Below are 20,799 nucleotides of genomic sequence, written 5' to 3'. Positions count from 1 at the left end.
CCCGAGAATTATTGAGGACAAAGAAAAGGTAAACTTTTTAAACATCCTATAAGGGTACACTCACCAAAGGTTAATTGTAATAGCTTCTGTTAGGTGGAGAATCGTAACCTAGTCCTATGTATACTGCAATGGTAAGTATCTAAAGATATAAAAGTAAAATAAAGAGCATATTAGCCCTGCACCTTTAAGAGTAAAGACCCGGGAATGATAAATAGAAAGGGAGATATTCGGGGGTCATAGGTTCCATTAAGCAACTTGTAGCTAGAAAGGGGGATACACGGGGGTCATAGGTTCCATTAAGCAACTCATAGGTGCTTGTATATAACAAGAGTAGGTATAAAAGCAAAAGGAGTCCTAAAACTCACCTCTGACCCGAGAAATCTATGTAATATTCCCAGGTGCCGACAGTGAAATACAAAGTGAGTGGCAAGGTCGCTAGGTATTCAGCATGTAGTGGAAACGTCTAGGATGTCACAACCATAGTACGTTGCAATCTAAAAGAAGGTCGAAAGTCGGAAAACAAACAGTAAAGAAATATTTCAACAGAAGGTAATAAAAGTGTAGTCTAACCTTCCCAAAACATAGCCCCGTCAACCCCCCACTGTTTCCCCATAATCTTAGACAGCGAGAGTGGCTTACCCGGACAATCGAGGATCGTAACAGCAGAGCACTCCGTCACCTCCATATGCGAGGGAGAAGCGTGTGGGATTACTCCATTAAATACACCCTTCGTCACGGACTCCATGACGGGTCATGTGGCCCGGAAACAAAGTGCCAAAACTGAAAGCAACAACAGACTGCACTGGAATGCAGTGAAGCCTACATAGAAAAGCGGCCATCTTAGCCTGTGTAAACTATTTACGGAACAAACACAAAACATGGATATCAAATGTAACACATCAGAACCAGAGCACTAAGGTACGAAAACATAAATCAATCCAATAAGGATCCTCGAGGACCATTGGTTCATTGATTGTAGATAGGGATACGAACAATTAAAAGCGATCTGATTAGTATGTAAGAGATTATGCAGTTCAAGAATGTTATAATTTCTACTAATCTGTTGTTTGAGCGGTACAGGAATCAGAAACAAGAGTGGTTGAGGGTAAGCACAGAAAAGAGGATATATAGTATACCTCAACATCAACAAATCCAAAGTAATATTTAGTAACAGTTAGCAACCAACTAACAAATGCATATGTCAGTCTATCACAAGCAGGAAACATTCAATTGATAAAAGCAATACAAGGGGCGTGGCTAGCAGCCGATCATGGCGGCAGCATAAGGGACGAGCTCCGCAGCTGAAGCGGCCTCTTCGAATATCCGACCCACAATCCGCCACACTTTTCGAGCCCTACAGGAGGGTGTCGGAACCCAGGACCGGGCGGAGCAAGTAGCGAGAAGCGACGTTCGAATCCGAAGCCCGGGGACCGAGTTACGTCGCAGCTGCGGATTGGCCTGCCTCACTCGCTTAAACCGGGACCTTCCCTGGGCGAGTGGCTGGCAGGAAGTGTAGTTGATCCGGGGGACCAGGACCGGAAGTGCCCGCAGGCCGCACAGACCGGCCGACGACCCGAAAGTGGCGCGGACAGACTGAGCGCCGCCAACGACCCGGAGATAGGTGCCTGGCCGGTTGCACTGTGCTCGGTGCTTCCGGCGCGAACGCCGACGGGAGGCCACATCGCAGGGAGAGCCTGGGAGGGCGAGGGGCTGCCGCCATCTTCTGAGCCGGGGACGCTGCCAATTGATTACAGACCTTCGGCATACTCCGACCTGCGGACCACCCTGCACGTGCCTGAAACGAGGGGCTGTGCCTGGCAAAAGTCATCGCCTGGTGCGGGGCCACGACACGACCCCTTGAGTGCACGGAAGGAGATAACCAGATCGACTAGGTGGGTGCGTGGAGGACGCCTTGGCCGGGCCCCCGTGTGGAGGACTCCGCCAACACTCTCTGGCCGACGTGGGTGAAACACTCCGGACATCCTGGAGCTGAGAGGCCCAAAAACAAAGAAATCCACTGGCATGGCAGGAAAAGGACCCGTATGGATCGGTACACGACTGAAAAATCACCCGCCTCCCCAGTGACGGGGAGAGACCCGGGGGCAAACAGTCAGATGTCCCGGGAGTTAAGAGGGCGACGTTGGAAGACGTGATGCATGCACTGGCCCTGCTACAGACGACGGTAGGGTCAATCTCAACGGATGTCACTTTGCTCAGAGCCGACCTCCACAAGATGTCGGAAAAGGTCAAGGACATGGAGGTGATCACAAAATCCCTGGTGGAAGATATCTCCGAACTTCAGCAGGTAATGGGGAAAATGGCGCAGGACAACAAACTGCTGCGCGGGAAGCTTGATGAGCAGGAAGGGCGTTCTAGGCGGAACAACATCCGTATTATTGGCGTGCCGGAATCGGAGGGCACGAGAGCTATGGACCTGTTCGTGGAGAGCTTAATCACAGGCGAACTGCAACCGAAAGGATTGTCCACCTTTTTCTCCGTGGAAGGGCCCACCGCGTGCCGGGTGGTCAGCCGAAGCCGGGGGCGGCCCCACGACCCATTGTAGCCCGTCTATTCAATTTCCGCGACCGTGATGCCGTCTTACAAGCAGCAAGGTCTTCCCCTCCTATTAAAATCCAGAACTCTACTATTGCCTTCTTCCCCGACTATACGGCAGACGTCGCACGCAGGCGACGAACCTTCTTTGAGGTCAAAAAGGAACTGAGGTCACGAGAACTACCATATTCCATGCTCTTCCCTGCGAGGCTCAGGGTTGTAGCAGAAAACAAAACTTGGTTCTTTGACGATCCAGAGGCGGTGCAGGAATGGCTAGAGGGATGGAGACCGGGACGCCACCCTCGACGGACCAACAGGGCACCGAAGGGCCACAATGTGGGCCACCATCCGGACTCCCAGATGACGAGAGGAGACACAGACAGCGGCGCGTCTCTGGGTGCAGAGGGCGGACTAGGAGAAAATGAGGACCAATGATCTCCTGGCTTCTATATCATACTGGACTTATGATGCTTCACGCGCTCTTCCCGCCACTGGACACTGGGTGATGGACCTCCGAGGGTATGACTGAGAGGCCGCTGGCAGCGGAGAGTCCCTCACCCCGAGTACACTGTTCAGGGATAGGGATATGCACTCTGCTCAGTTGGGGGGGCGGGCAGTTTGGAGTCCGTGCAGCAGGGGGGCAGGGAGGGGGGTGGATGGGGGTTCAAGAATGGTTAAAGTTTGGGACCATTTGGTCCTGCTTGTTTTAGTACTGTATGCACACATGTTCATTGGTATGACTCAACACACGGGAGGCATCGCACGTCACTGGGACAGTCAAATGGAGGGAGGGTGGGAGAAGTCCCTTCTGCCTCACGTTCGTCCCCACACGCCACCTCACTCATGGAGCGAAAGCCCCACGGTCTATAGTGCTCCCTCCGTTACAATGGTATGGGACTTTCTCCAACGGGCTCCCCCGGGCCCACACCCCGACTCTTCCTATGGCCAGGCCTGATAACCACGCCACACCGACCCCGCTGCAAATCATGTCATGGAACGTTAGGGGATTGGGCGACAAGATCAAAAGGGGCCTGGTACTGCAAAGCATTAAGAGGCGGGGACCCACCCTGATACTCTTACAGGAAACACACTTAGTGGGGGCGACCACATGGGCATTGGATAGGAGGGGGTACCGTATGATAGCACACGCTGACTTCACCTCAGGGTCTCGGGGCACAGGCATATTACTGAGGAAATCCTCCCACTACATAGTGAAATCCACAAAAATAGATGATCAGGGCCGCTTCGCGGCAATACATGGGCAATGGGAGGGGAGACTGCTAAATGTGGTCTCAGTCTATATTCCGCCGGCACTGCACTCAGTGGCCCTACCGGACCTCGGCAAATTCCTGTTGGAGCTCCCTGACGGAGACTTAATTGTGGGCGGAGACTTTAACATGACACTCACAGACACCCTTGATCGGTTCCCCGCGCGTCCGCAGGCAGCTGGCCCTAGCAAACTACAACACTTTCTAGAAGCACAGGGTTTGGTGGATGTATGGCGTGCACTACACCCAGAGCAGCAACATTACTCCTATTATTCAGCGACCCACAACAGTCTTTCCAGGATAGACTACTTTTTCACATTGAGTAACGGTCTCCTCAACATTAGTGAGGCGACGATACAGCCGAGGGGCATCTCGGATCACTTGCCAGTCACCCTCACCGTAACATGTACAGGCACCAAACGCAAGAGAGTGTTTCCGATCTTTCCGGGTTATCTCAAAGCTCCACTGATATGTAAAGACCTAAAGAAAGCAACCCGGCTCTACTTTGAGGAGAACCAGTCATCGGTGGACTCCCCCTCAATATTGTGGGAGGCCTACAAAACAGTGTTCAGGGGTCAGGCTATAGCGGCGATATCAAATCACAAAAAAGCACACAGGAAGGAGGCATTAGAACTGGAGTTGGGCCTCGAGAGGGCCAACACTGCCCATATGGCGGATCCATCGGAGGCCACACTTCATGACCTACAGATACACCAGCGCCGCCTCAAGGATCACTTGAGGCAAGTGACAACGGCGGACATAGCCGCGACCAAGCACAGGGTTTACGACATAGGGGATAAAGCTAGTAAACTCCTGGCATGGCTAGACAGGACACATGGGGGGGGGGGTAGAAACATACTACAGATTACAGACCCCTATGGCACCGTACACACACGACCCGAAGATATCGTAGAAGCCCTGGCTGACCACTTCAATGAAGTGTACACTCCGACGATAGTGGTGACAGAGGACGAGGCCCGAGACGCCCTCGAACATGTGCCTCTGCCGTCCTTGACAACTGAGGCGGCGAAGGATATCGATGCCCCCTTAACGATTGACGAAATTAAATCAGCCATAGACTCCCTTCACTCGGGTAAGGCTCTGGGCCCCAATGGGGTGCCCATTGAATGGTTTAAAACCATGTCTGAGTCGCTGAGTACGCCCCTCCTTCAGATGTATGAAGAGAGTAGGATGAAGGGAATTTTACCCGCAGACCAACGGATGGCGACTATTGTCGCGATCCCGAAACCGGGTAAGCCACCCAACGACTGTAAATCATACAGGCCTATTTCCCTTTGAACCCGGAGGCCAAAATTATAGCGAAAGTGCTGGCAAATAGACTTATGCCATGCTTAAGTCAACTGATCCACCCGGATCAATCCGGCTTCATGCCACATAGAAGTACGGCCCTTAACCTTCGCAGGGTACACGGAGTTGTGGCACGCCTCTCACTGTTACAAGAACCGGCAGCGATACTATCGCTGGACGCCAAAATGGCGTTCGATTTGGTGGAGTGGGGCTACATCTTCGCGGTGCTGGCATGGATGGGCTTCGGCCCCGTCTTTATCTCCTGGATAAAGATGCTCTATAAGGATCCTATGGCCAGGATAGTGGCGAATGGCCACATTTCTCGGACCATATGTCTAAGACGGGGTACAAGACAGGGATGCCCTCTCTCGCCTCTCCTTTTTGCTCTGGTCCTGGAACCACTGGCGGTCACTATCCGTACTACGCAACTTCTAAGGGGGATAGGTTGGGATTCGCAATGGGAGGACAGAGTGTCCCTCTACGCGGACGATATGTTAATATACCTCACAGACCTGGAACATAGTTTGCCCCACCTCCTAGCGATTTGCGACTCACATGGGCGAGTATCAGGATACACCATCAACTGGGCGAAGTCGATACTTTTTGAGCTCAGGGGGCCGCTCCCACCACTGCCGGACTCCTGTCCACTGAGGATAGCTCCCTCTTCCTTCAAATACCTGGGAATACACATCACTCGAGATGAGACGGAATTCGCTAGACTCAACCTGTTGCCTCCCCTGTCCCGACTCCGTAGCGATGTGCGACACTGGAAAGAACTCCCGCTGACATTGCTGGGCAGGGCAGCATTATTTAAAATGACGGCCCTGCCGCGATTTCTGTACGTCCTTGAAAATACCCCGTATTTGATACCTGCCGGTTTCCTGCAGAAAGTGACAGCACAGATCTCGAGTCTACTTTGGGGGAACCGGCCAGCTCGGATTTCACACACAAAGCTGAATAGGGGCTGGTATGATGGGGGCATTGCACTGCCTAATATGCAATTCTATTGCGGCCCAACTTAAGACCTTAAACCAGTGGCTGCACGCCCCACAAGAGGATCCGGCTTACAAAGCAGACAGGGTACAATTGGGCACAAATAGCTTACTGGCACCTCTGTATCACCGGGGCATTGCGGCGAAACTCATAGGACCCACTAAACACACCGTTCAATTGTGGTACAGGGCACAAGCGAGGCTACGATGGGGAGGGATCATCACAAAGCTCACGCCTCTGTGGGATACCAAAGCGCTGGGTCATCTAAGGCGCTCTAAGGCTTTACTCAGTGGGACAACATTGGGATCTCGACCGTGGGAGATATGTGGACCGGGGAGGGAGTGGTCTCGTTCACGACCCTTCAGGAACAGTACGAACTGAGGGATACCGAACTGTATAGGTACATTCAGATCAGACACGCCCTGCAGGCGGCAATCCCACCTGATACATCTCCACCTGACTCCTCCCCACTAGAAGACCGTCTTCTTACAGATTTCATGCAAGAAGGAGCAACCTCATTAACATACCGTAAAATACTTAACAATATACCTGATCCGCTGCAGAAGTTAAAGGACAAATGGAAGACCGATGTCGGAGACTTAGATGAGTCCGACTGGAATGCAGCCATGGCGTCTCCACGTGAGGCGGGTATATCATCTAAGTTCCGCTTGGTACAATTGAAAATTTTCCATAGGATTTATTACACCCGCACGACACTACACAAACTGCAGAGAGCGGATCACCCGTACTGTCTTAGGGGATGCGGGGACGAGGGCACATTCATACACACACTATGGGACTGCCCGCGCATTGTTGGTTTTTGGCAGCGAATACTACGCACTATCGCACAAACACTTCACACCTCACTTACACTGGACCCAAGGCTGTGCTTACTGAATATATGGGGACCTACAGATCTTACTTTCTATGAAAGGGCGTGGACCACAATAGGACTTATCACGGCCAAACGAGATATCGCTCAAAAATGGGGGACGGCGGATCTCCCCACGCTGGCACAATGGACCAAGAACATGGATATGCTTATGCTGACAGAAAGGGCAGTCTATAAACTGAGAAATAACCAGCGCAAATGGAATGGGGTTTGGCTACCGTGGAATTCATATAGAGGAGATATCTGTGAGCCATTGGCAGATGAGGGCCTCGAGGGGTCGGACGAAGAGGGGGATACTGATTAGCACAGGGAGGGGTTGACCACATAGCGGTGGAACTTGATCAAGGAGGGGGACACGGATGGGGTGTGACTGAGAGGTTCGCACAATTGATCTCTTGTAAGACGTCTTAGATGCTAGATAACATGCTGAGAGTAACCCATTGCAGTACTGATTCTTGTGTGCAGTTTGTATTGTTCTGTTTTTGTCTTTTTTGTTTAAGTTTACGTTGGAAACAGACACAAAAATGTAAAAGCAAAGTATGTTTTACTTGTGAAGTACATTCGGTACGCGCGATCGATCATCCTGTTGATTGCAGCCGTCTCTACAACCAGACGAGGCTATAAGGTCTCTGATATGCTTCTCTTTGCCCCATGCTGTAAACCGGCCTCAGGGTTGTAGGTGGTTCACTGTACTGTGACGATGATGCTATATAACTTTGCAATAAAAATAAATAAAAATAAAAAAAGATAAAAGCAATACAAGAAAACCTATTTAGTGTGTAATATTTGGGCATAAAGTAGGTACCATCTGTAGGAAGGTGGATACCGGCCTATGGTTACCCCAGATTTTTTGTATTGTGTTTAGCTGGTTTTCGACTTAGTTGGCCTGGGATCCTGCTAATCAGGGCCCCAGGCTATCTGCTCTTTCTGTAAAATGGACTCCGTGTACCCTAGGTACATACCTAATTGGATATTGGGTCACCTTATGAGCCCCTGTACAGTGTACTATAGGTACCCAGGGCATAGGTGCATCCAAGGCCTACCAGGGGCTGCAGCATATCTTTTGCTACCCCTGGCTGGCCATCCAAACTGACACAACTGGCTGATCACTCAGCTGGGGCAAGGTCTTGTAATCACCCCTTGCTTAGATATAGTATACCTATGTCTAACCTTATATCTGGCCACATATACACCTATAAGTCACTCCTATGGTAGGCCTTAACAATCCTGGAGGCAGAGTGCTTGGTTTTATGTGAGATGGTGCTCTAGCATGAGCTGAGCCTGTCTGCAGCTTTCGGAACCATGTCCTTATAGCTGTTCTAGGATATTGCCATACCATATACTCTTAAGTACATTATGAACCTCACCGTTAAATGCTATCTTTCGTTTGGCTTTATCAAAACATGTCGTGTAAGGTGTCATACGCTTTGGAATACTACTCCCTCGCCAATTCTGGCGACGGGGGTAGCATTCCACCCTTAATCCCGGTTAAAGTTAACCAGAGCCTCAGCATCACAAAATGGACGCCGCTGCCACAGACACAAGTCTGGCCTCCTGCAGCGGGACGAAACTCCGGCAGGGGAAGCCTGGACAATAGGTTTCCTGTCACAGGGCGGTGCTAGCACCACCCCAGACAGGAGATAGTGGATTGGGGCAGGGAGGGCTGAATGAAACTAGACACTGCCTTGGGCACACAAAGTGTCCCATGCATAGCCCAGTTCAAACTGGTGCTGGGGCACTCCAGCCCCAGCTCTGGTGCGAAACTGGACAAAGGGAAAGGGGTGTAACCACCCCCTTCCTGGGTACCACCCATAGGAGGGACCTAGCAGGTAATCTAGCCCCTTGATTTGGAATAAAGGTAGGAGCTGTGTCCTTAGACTTTAGATAATCCTGACAAACTCTGATACGAAACAATGGACCCTTCGACATCCTACTCGACGTAGAAGACTGAAGAATCTCCCTTGTGGTCAAGGAGTGACCACCCTGTGCAAGCAGGCACCATCAAGCACTCAACGGTTTGCTTTGTTGTTGCTCCCGCCGGAGCTCGAACGACAGAGATCGAAAAGACCCGGACTTCCAGACATCCAACAGCCCGATCCACAGCCGCAGCAAAGCTGAGACCCGTGGAGGCGACGTGAGACCGGCCATCTTGTAAAGCCAGCTAAGTGCTTTCTGTGCAGCTCCTGAGGCCCCCTCGAAGCTGTGCATTGGGGATTGAGAAGCCCCAGCCCCGAGCAGCTTTTTCACAGAAGATCACCTCTCCACACTCACAGAGTGCTGCGTGGGGCCCTTTTGCATTTTCCTGCCTGACGCGTCTGTCCGGTCACTTGCCCGTTGGCTAGTGGCCTCTGTGATGACGAACCTTCACATTTTCAAAGCTGGTCTGGTTGCTCCAGACTGGCCCTTGCTCCCCTGAAAAGGAGCAGCCCATCAGACCTTGCTGGTCTGATCCAGAAGCCATCTTCGAGTCCTGCGTGGGTTGCATTTGCCAAGGCCTGTTGACTCCGAATCGAGATCCGACAGCGCGAGCCTTCGTGGGACAGTCCGTGCCCAGCGCCTGGTCGTCGTTGACACCTCCTGGTCCACCTGGCAGCGGAGACAAACTTCACGACATCACCTGATCGCAACCCGACATCGCCTGGTTCCTTCCTGGTCACTGGCTAGTGACCCAGACTCTGTCCCCTCTGCTTTCAGGTACTCTACATCTTCGATCCACCCCTGGACACAACCGGACTCTTCTCTCCTGGTCGCCTGCACCATCTTTTCTCCAAGGCTTGATAGAACTCCACGACGAAACCCAACACACTTTGACACCTATGCACCCGCTTCCTGTGGGTGAGGTAACACGAGTACTGCGGTGCTCCTGTAGAGATTTACATCCCTAGTGTCCTAGTTTTAAGTGGTTAAGTTCTAGTCCAGTCGGAAGACTTCCAAATCTGCAACTTTCTAACTTTACGCACCCATTGACTTCTATTGGTGCACACGTGTACATTTAGACATTGCACCCACATCCTGTGGGCCTCCCACGTCCTGTTGTTAGTCCAGTGTAAAGTGTGAACAAACAAGGACCCCCTGGGTAGTGATAGCTAGAGACTCCTAGGGCAGGGTAAACCAAATGTGTGTACAAAAACTTCCTAGGCAATCTGAGCGGCAGACCACAGATAATTGGACCAAATAGAACTAGGAATAGGCAAACACTCACGAAAAAACATTAATAAAAAATAATCATGATTTTAATTGACACGTTAAAAATCATATAAAGAACAGGGTGTTCAAATTATATGACAAGCAATAACATAAAATAGCACAATATACACTGTTTGCAAGATAAAAAGACACCAACAAGGTTATACAGTGTCTACAATAAAAAATGCAGCAAAATTACTCGACGAGCGTTTCGGCGAGAACGCCTTCTTCAGGAGCCGCAAGTTACAATCTGTAATCACATATAAAACATAACAAGTTATTGTAGCCAAGGCCCTGATAAAATCCAATATACTAGAGACATAGTCTTCACTTTTTACAATAACAATACAAAACATATTTACAAACAGATGAAGCCTGTAACCTAGAAACTAGGAGGTCCAACTAATATATCTTGTGTCTAGCTTGTCATATGATGGACATATACTGGACAAACCAATTGTGAGCTACTCACTATTCTGTATTGCTAAACAGAGAGAACAAATTGATGGGCCTCCCTGTATAACACAATTATTATCATTGATGTCGTTGTTCCTAGAATACCGCAAGATAAAGAGAACACATATGCTGGGCCTCTCTAAGAAAACAAAATGATAACTATTACATTACTATAAATTTCGATGTATGATCATATCTACTAGAGTTGATAGTAATTTGCTGGGAAAGATCCTCAAAAGTGTTGCCCTCTGGTAAATAGCACAATAACAATCTGTAGCTTAAATACCCATTCAACTTGAATATATAAAACATTGACATGACATAATCGTGACTTACTACATGAAGGTAGATGAAAGATGTTATCTTCAAACAGGTGACACGGTAGCAATGTATCTAAAACACGGATACATGATGTAGAATGAGTATATACATTACATCAGACCAAATTTACATCAAGGCAAGCAAATCAATGAACCAATGGACACAATGAGTGTCCCAGCATATGTGTTCTCTTTATCTTGCGGTATTCTAGGAACAACGACATCAATGATAATAATTGTGTTATACAGGGAGGCCCATCAATTTGTTCTCTCTGTTTAGCAATACAGAATAGTGAGTAGCTCACAATTGGTTTGTCCAGTATATGTCCATCATATGACAAGCTAGACACAAGATATATTAGTTGGACCTCCTAGTTTCTAGGTTACAGGCTTCATCTGTTTGTAAATATTGTTTTGTATTGTTATTGTAAAAAGTGAAGATTATGTCTCTAGTATATTTGATTTTATCAGGGCCTTGGCTACAATAACTTGTTATGTTTTATATGTGATTACAGATTGTAACTTGCGGCTCCTGAAGAAGGCGTTCTCGCCGAAACGCGCGTCGAGTAATTTTGCTGCATTTTTTATTGTAGACACTGTATAACCTTGTTGGTGTCTTTTTATCTTGCAAACAGTGTATATTGTGCTATTTTATGTTATTGCTTGTCATATAATTTGAACACCCTGTTCTTTATATGATTTTTAACGTGTCAATTAAAATCATGATTATTTTTTATTAATGTTTTTTCGTGAGTGTTTGCCTATTCCTAGTTCTATTTGGTCCAATTATCTGTGGTCTGCCGCTCAGATTGCCTAGGAAGTTTTTGTACACACACGTTAGTCCAGTGTAGCCCCAGCGATTCCCAAGGCCCTAGGCCTTACCATTGTTCGTGACGAGGTGCTTATACCACTATTTTAGTGTATTGTTTTAGGGGCCACCAGGGCCTATCCATATTTGTGCAACTTTTGTATGTTATATTAAGTTCTTTGTTATACGCTTGTGCTCCCGTGCTCATAAAGAGTTAAGGGGAGTTATTTAGAAATAAATACACATATATTTTGAATATTTAACTTGTGTGGTGTCCTTTCATTTGGTATTAAAAGGTTTGCATATGGTAAAACAGCTGGCTTCACATGCCCTATTGAGTTTAGCCTAAGACTGCTTTTGTCAATGCTACCACTAGGATAGCTGGTCTATAAGGTTGACTTTACAACCATCACCATAAGGGTTGTTTGGACTGGTGCAAGGTGCTCACTAGAATAGTGAACATCATATACCAGGCCAACTTCTCACACCATCTTGCAAGTTACACAAAGTATCTAAAACATAGATGTATCTGTATTTTACCTCATCACTGCATGATTATAATATAGCAAGCGCCCAACATATAAGATGCAGGTTAACACACTGGAGACAATATAAGAGGAAACACCGTGTATAATGTATCTGCATATTAAAGTAGTTCTTAATCTCGTAGAAACGAATGCAGTTCGCGATCTGTATTGAGTCCCTTATCTACTGCTCTTAATTTAATGAGCCATTTTGATTCCAGTTTTCTTAAAGCTGTCCTTCTATCCCCCCCCCCCGGGGGTTGGCTCCAATCTCCGCAATGCCATGAAATTTGATTGACAGTATTTCAGAATCGGCATGTGTCGTGTTATAGTGTGTCGCTAAGGCACCCAGTGGGGCCCTGCGGCGTCGGGACTGAAGTCGCCGACGGGGCCGAAGCACCTGACGGCGCCGGGGCCGAAGCCCCCGGCCAGCGTGGGGACCCAGTCGGAGCCGCTTGGCTCGTAAGCACTGCGGAACCCGACGGCGGAGCGAGCGACCTCATGGCCATGAGGAAGTCTGCAATCTCCCCCGGCGTCGCGTCCTGCCCAGGGACCGGCGGGTATGGAGCAGGCCGCGACACCTGCGGCTCCAGCGGAGCCGCGTGGGCGGTGTCGCCTGAACCCCCAGCCGCGTCGGGGGGTGTCAGAAGAGAGATGGTGCCTCTTCGACTTCTTGTGCCTCTTACCCGAGGACTTCGAGCCCGAAGACCGATGACGACTCCCGGAACTGTGGTGGCTCCGGCCCCGCGACCGGTCCCTCGACCTCCTCTCGGAACGGGACCTCGAGCGACGTGGAGCGGACTGCCGAAGCTCGAGTCGCTCACGGGACCGCTCCCGTCTAGCTTTAGACGTCAGGGCTCGGCAGTCGGAGCAGGACTAGTCGACGTGGCCAGGCCTAAACAGTGCAGGCACCGGCGCTGGGGGTCGGTCACAGACATCAGTTGGCGCAGGGCTTGAACCCGGGCATCCCTATCGGCACCGTCGGAGTCCAGTAGACTTCAAAAGTAGATCAAAAAGGATCTTAAAAGGTTAGTCAAAAAGTGACTAGGGTACAACTTCTTCCGGATCTGCGCTAGCTGGCGTGGAAAAAAGAAGAACTGACGTCAGCACGCAGAGGCGGCGTCTATGTACTCCGACGACGTCCTCACGGCGCCCACGACGGACGCGGAGCCGCATGGGTACTGCTACGCAAACAATTTCCGGATCCAGTTTGACACCTGGGGATATTCTAAGGTAAGGAATCTATCACTAACGTGTCTCTTTCAGATATATTATACAGTAGACAGTATATTTCATATTGCAGTTGATAAATTGTTCTATGTGGTGAGTTTGCTTGGTGTTACAACAGTTTTCTTTTTATCATCAGCAAATTGACAGACACAGCACATGGTACATTTGTAAAATCCATTTGGTTTGCTCGGAAGCCATGTATTGTTAATGGCCTCATTCCTTATCACAGAGGGACTTATGATGTTTCTAAGATTTCTGCCTCTTTTGTACACGATTCTAGGTTTCTTGGCTACATAAGCATCCAAGTCGTGGTCAAGTTTGAGAAGCTTCCAATGTGTATTTAGGGTTCTAAAGATTTGGTTTCTATGTGAATTGTATTGAGTGATGAATGCAATTTTGTCTCCATCATTTCTCTCTCTCTTGTTAGGCTTGCGTTTGAGAACCTCTGTTCTTGTTATCTTGTCAATACGATTGTGTGCTTGATCCAATAAAGATTGTTCATAACCCCGTGCCAAAAAACATCTCTTAAGGTTTACCACTTCTCGTTGAAGAACATTTTCTGAGCTGCAATTGCATCGCAGCCTAGTCATCTCACCATATGGGATAGCCTGTATTTGAGAGGAGGGGTGGGCACTGCTTGCATGCAACACCGAGTTGCATGCGGTTTCCTTCCTATATAGTTTGCTTTCCAAATGACCATTGTTGACAAATAGGGTCACATCAAGGAAATCCACACTATTTTTGCGCTGTGGTTTGATGTAATACAAAAGGGGGTGGTGATGGACGGAGCATCTGAATCAATCAAACACTCACACCCAGTCAAAAGATCCGGGTTTAATCCATCACCGTTCTTTAGCCCACTCTGCCACCCCAGTTCACACATGGCTATATGCAAATCAGTCTGACCCTGTGCCTCATGGGAACAGTCCAGCCCAAACTGCCAAGCCATGTCTTCCCTGGACCGGAAACAAGCTTCCGAGGACCGGTTTCTGGCATTCCAGCCGTCTTCAGCCCGGCTTGCTTGAATCCAGTGGCAAAGTGAGCAAGGGACTCACGTCTGAGCATACCCTGCCACACTTATGGCGGCCAAAAGCGGTACAAAAGGGGGTGGTTTGATGTAAAGCTCAAGTTGTATGGGTTATCGTTGATATGGGTCACAAGATAGTATTGAAAGAAGTGGACAAGGGAGGCAAAATTGTCCTTTTGGACAAAATTGATTATTTTGCAGAAATTGATCGCCAATTGGCAGACAAAAACTCATATACAATAGTCACACGCAATCCCAATACCGGACGTAAATCAGCGTCTGGATAGACTATTGAGATACTGGCATAGTGTAGGCTTACTTTCTGATGTAGAATTGGAATACCTCTTCAACCCAAACCCCATGGCAGCCTATATGTACATTCTACCTAAGGTCCATAAGAGCACCACAACACCCCCTGGTGACCCTATAATTTCAGGGATTGGTGGTGTCGCTGAACATATCTCAGAATTCATAGATATTACTTCGCAACCGATTGTGCGCAATCTCCCACCTTTCATAGAGGATACCAAGGATCTTCTGAACAAATTGGAAGACCTGGTATGGATGGATGACTTCTTCCTAGTGACCCTCGATGTCTCCTAGTGTCCCTCGATGTCTGTGCTCTTTATACTAGCATTCCTGTAGAGAAGGGGATGGAGGCCCTTACATACTTATCTAAACGTGATGCAACTCTATAGGGCCATACTAAAATGGTCCTTGAATTTACCCGTTTTGCCTTAGACAACAACTTTTTTACCCACAACACAGGGTACCATCAACATTCTGGCGTGGCCATGGGTGCTCAGTTTTCACCCTCATTTGCAAACATCTATATGGGTTTCTTTGAGGAATTTCACATATGGAGGCAATGTCTACCTAAATTAACGAATCACATCATATATTGGTGTCGGTTCATCGATGATATCCTTTTGATATGGGGTGGGGATGAGATCACGCTCAAAGAATTTGTGACACATATCAACGATAACCCATACAACTTGAGCTTTCGTTCAAACCACAGCAAAAATAGTGTGGATTTCCTTGATGTGACCCTATTTGTCAACAATGGTCATTTGGAAAGCAAACTATATAGGATGGAAACCGATTGCAACTCTGTGTTGCATGCAAGCAATGCCCACCACTCCTCTCAAATACAAGCTATCCCATATGGTGAGATGACTAGGCTGAGACTCAATTGCAGCTCAGAAAATGAATTTCAACAAGAAGTGGTAAACCTTAAGAGACGTTTTTTGGCAAGAGGTTATGAACAATCTTTATTGGATCAAGCGCACAATCGTATTGACAAGAACAGAGGCTCTCAAAAGCAAGCCTAACAAGAGAAAGAGAAATGGAGAGAAAATTGCATTCATCACTCAATACAATTCACATAGCAACCAAATCTTTAGAACCCTAAATAAACATTGGAAGCTTCTCAAACTTGACCACGACTTGGATACTTATGTAGCCAAGAAACCTAGAATCGTGTACAAAAGAGGCAGAACTCTTAGAAACATCTTAAGTCCCTCTGTGATAAGGAATGAGGCCATTAACAATACAAACAATACATGGCTTCCCAGCAAACCAAAGGGTTTTTACAAATGTACCATGTGCTGTTTCTGTCAATTTGCTGATGATAAAAAGAAAACATTCTGTTATAACACCAAGCCAACTCACCACATACAACAATTTATCAACTGCAATACGAAATATACTGTCTACTGTATAATATGTCAATGTGATCAGATATATATTGGCAGTACTATAAGACCATTAAAAGAGAGAATACAAGAACATATCAGGGCTATCCGCAATCGAAATGAGAACTATCCCTTAGCGACACACTATAACGCGACACATGCCGATTCTGAAATACTGTCAATCATAATTTCATGGCATTGCTGAGATTGGAGCCAACCCCGGGGGTGGGGGATAGAAGGACAGCTTTAAGAAAACTGGAATCAAAATGGCTCATTAAATTAAGAGCAGTAGATAAGGGACTCAATACAGATCGCGACCTGCATGCGTTTCTACGAGATTAAGAACTACTTTAATATGCAGATACATAATACATGGGTTTTCCTCTTCTTGTATTGTCTCCAGTGTGTTAACCTGCATCATATATGTTGGGCGCTTGCTATATTATAATCATGCAATGATGAGGTAAAATACAGATACATCTATGTTTTAGATACTTTGTGTAACTTGCAAGATGGTTCCTACTCTATGCCCAAATATTACACACTAAATAGGTTCTCTTTTATTGCTTTTATCACTTGAATGTTTCCTGCTTGTGATAGACTGACATATGCATTTGTTAGTTGGTTGCTAACTGTTACTAAATATTACTTTGGATTTGTTGATGTATACTATATATATCCTCTTTTCTGTGCTTACCCTCAACCACTCTCGTTTCAGATTCCTGTACCGCTTAAACGACAGATTAGTAGGAATTCTATCATTCTTGAACTGTATAATCTCTTACATACTAATCAGATCGCTTTTTAATTGTTTGTATCCCTATCTACAATGAATGAACCAATGGTCCTAGAGGATCCTTATTGGATTGATTTGTTTTCGTACCTTAGTGCTCTGGTTCTGATGTGTTACATTTGATATCCATGTTTTGTGTTTGTTCCGTGAATAGTTTACACAGGCTAAGATGGCTGCTTTTCTATGTAGGCTTCACTGCATTCCAGTGCAGTCTGTTGATGCTTTCAGTTTTGGCACTTTGTTTCCGGGTCACATGACCCGTCATGGAGTCCGTGACGAAGGGTGTATTTAATGGAGTAATCACACACGCCTCTCCCTCGCATATGGAGGTGACGGAGCGCTCTGCTGTTACGATCCTCGACTGTCCGGGTAACCCACACTCGCCGTGCAAGATTAGGGGGAACAGTGGGAGGTTGACGGGGCTATGTTTGGGGAAGGTTAGACTACACTTTTATTACCTTCCGTTGGAATATTTATTTACTGTTTGTTTTCCGGCTTTCTTCTAGATTGCAACGTACTATGGTTGTGACATCCTAGATGTTTCCACTACATGCTGAATACCTAGCGACCTTGCCTCTCACTTTGTATTTCACTGTAGGCACCTGGGAATATTATAGATTTCTCGGGTCAGAGGTGAGTTTTAGGACTCCTTTTGCTTTTATACCTACTATTGTTATATACAAGCACCTATGAGTTGCTTAATCGAACCTATGACCCCCGAGTATCTCCCTTTCTATTTATCATTCCCGGGTCTTTACCCTTAAAGGTGCAGGGCTAATATGCTCTTTATTTTACTTTTATATTTTTAGATACTTACCATTGCCGTATGTGAGAAGTTGGCCTGGTATATGCTGTTCACTATTCTAGTGAACACCTTGCACCAGTCCAAACAACCCTTATGGTGATGGTTGTAAGTCAACCTTCTAGACCAGCTCTCCTAGTGGTAGCATGGACAGAACAGTCTTAGGCTAAAAGACTCTTGAGGGCGTGTAAAGCCAGCTGTTTTACCATATGTAACCCCTTGAATATCAAATGAAAGGACACCACACAGGATATATACAACATATATATGTATTTATTTAGTAACACACTCCTCTGAACTCTTTATGAGGTCAGAGGCAAAAGCACATAACAAGTTACTCTTAGAAATACTTTAAATAGCACAATTTACAGTTAGGCCCTAGGGGTGCGTAAAACCATATACTAAGTAAGTGGTATAAGAACCACGACTTGTGAAAAGGAGAGGCCTAGGGCCTAGAGAATCGCTGGGGCTACACTATCTGACCCTTAGGTTAGGAGTAGGAGGCCCACAGGCGGCGTGTGCAGTGTCTTTACACACACGCGTGAGTCAATACAAGGTCAATGGGAACTTAGCAGTTAGAAAAAGAAGAATTCAGGACACTTCCGGTCTAGCTAGAAGGAAACAACTAAAAACCTAGACACTTGGATAGTTGATACCCTTGGGAGCACCGAAGTACTCGCGTTACCTCACCCACAGGAAGCGGGTGCATAGGTGTGAAGATGTGTCGGGTTTCGCCGTTGAAGTCTATGGAGCCTGCGAAGAAAGATGCTGCAGGCAACCAGGAGGAAGATGTCCGGGTGGATCCAAGGGTGGATCGAGGATGAAGAGGACCTGAAAGCAGAGGGGGACAGAGTCTGGGTCACTAGCCAGTGACCGGGTGGAACCAGGAAGGAACCAGACGACGTCGAGGAGCAATCGGGTACTGTCGTGAAGCTTGTCTCTTCAGTCACGCGGACCAGGAGGCGTCGAGGACGACCCGATGCTGGAGAGGAGCTGTCCCACGAAGGTTCTCGCAGATGGAGGGGTCGACCGCCGGATCGGAGTTGACAAGCCTTGGCAAAGGCAACCCACGCAGGATAAAAAGAAGGCTTCTGATGCAGACCAGCAAGTTCTGAGGTGCCTCACCCTTGCAGGGAGTCAAGGGCCAGTCTGGAGCAACCAGATCAGTGAGTTGATTCATAAGGATTGTCGTCACAGAGGCTACTAGCCAACTGGCCAGCAACCGGACAACGCGTCGAAAAGAACACAAGCAGAAGGGCCCCACGCAGAAATCGTGGAGTGTGGAGGGCTGATCTTCGGTGCAGGTGGAGCTCGGATTCGGGGCTTCTCAATCCCCAGTGCACAGCTTCGATGATACCTCAGGAGCTGCACATTTAGCAAGTCGTGGACTTTTCAAGATGGCCGGTCCCACATGTCTCGTCGCCTCCACGGATCTCAGCTATGCTGCAGACGTGAAGAGAGGGTCAGAGAGGTCTGGAAGTCTGGGTCTGGTCAGGCTCTGTGCTCGGGTCCCGGCGGGAGCATCGACAAAGCAAGCAGTTGATTTGATGGATGGTGCCTGGTTGCCCAGGGTGGTCACTCCTTGTCCGCAAGGGAGATTCTTCAGTCTTCAGCAGTATGTCGAAGGTCCAGAGTTTCGTCCAAGTTTCAGTTCAGGATCAAATCTAAAGTCTAGGGACACAGCTCCTACCTTTATACAGCTAAAAGGGGCTGGATTCGTCCCTAGGTCCCTCCTATGGGTGGGACCAGGAAGGGGGTGGTTACACCCCCTTGCCTTTGTCCAGTTTCGCATCAGAGCTGGGGCTGGAGTGCCCCAGCAACCGGTTTGAACTGGGGTATGCATGAAGCACCTAGTGTGCCTCAGCGCAGTGTCTCAATCTATTCAGCCCTCCCTGTCCCAATACACAAAATCCTGTCTGGGGTGGTGCTCGCACCTCTCCAGGCAGGAAACCTATTGTCCACACCTCCGTGACTGGAAGGACTCCCAGCAGCAGGAGGTCAGACTTGTGTCTGTGGCAGCAGCATCCCTTTTGTGACGCTGGGGCTCTGGTTAACTTTAACCAGGATAGTCAGCAACAACAGGTCTTCTCCCTCTAGAAGGGTGGAATGCTACCCCCGTCGCCACATTTGACGAGGGGGTAGTATTACAAAGCGTATGACACCATACACGACATGATTAGATAAAGCCAAACCAAAGTTAGCATTCAACCGCAAGGATTATAATACACTTAAGAGTATATGGTATGGCGAGATCATAGAACAGCTATACGGACATGGTTCCGAACGCTGCAGACAGGCTCAGCTCAGGCTAGAGCACCATCTCACACATAACCAAGCACTCTGCCTCCAGGATTGTTAAGGCCTGCCATAGGAGTGACTTATAGGTTACTGTGTCTATATATAAGGGTAGATATAGGAATACTAAACCTAAGCAAGGGGTGATTACACAACCTTGCCCCAGCTGAGTGATCAGCCAGTTGTGTCAGTTTGAGTGGCCAGCCAGGGGTGGCATAATACATGCTGCAGCCCCTGGTAGGCCTTGGTTACACCTATGCCCTGAGTACCTAGGTTACACTTCTACAGGGGCTGATAAGGTGAACCAATTCCCAATTGTGGATGTACCTAGAGCACATGTTGTGAATTTAGAAAGAGTGCATCTGGGCTGTGGGTCTGATAAGCTGGCCCACAGGCATATCTAAGTCGAAAACCAGTAAAGCGAAAGCAAAAAGTGGGGGTGACCATAGGAAGCAGACCCTACTCTCCTACACCAGTACTTATGGTGGGTTCGATTTTCAATCGGTGTTCTTCTCTTATCTTCAATATCTCTCTTCCTGTTTTCTCACTTCCTTCACTTTGTCACTTTATTTTTAGTATATATAAAAGGAATTCCTGTTCAACTTATCCCAGTTTCACTTGGTGATGGCTGATGCTTGTTTTACTCT

This window comes from Lissotriton helveticus, chromosome 6, assembly GCF_964261635.1.
Source record: "Lissotriton helveticus chromosome 6, aLisHel1.1, whole genome shotgun sequence".
Classification (NCBI taxonomy): domain Eukaryota; kingdom Metazoa; phylum Chordata; class Amphibia; order Caudata; family Salamandridae; genus Lissotriton; species Lissotriton helveticus.
This window is presented reverse-complemented; position numbering follows the sequence as displayed.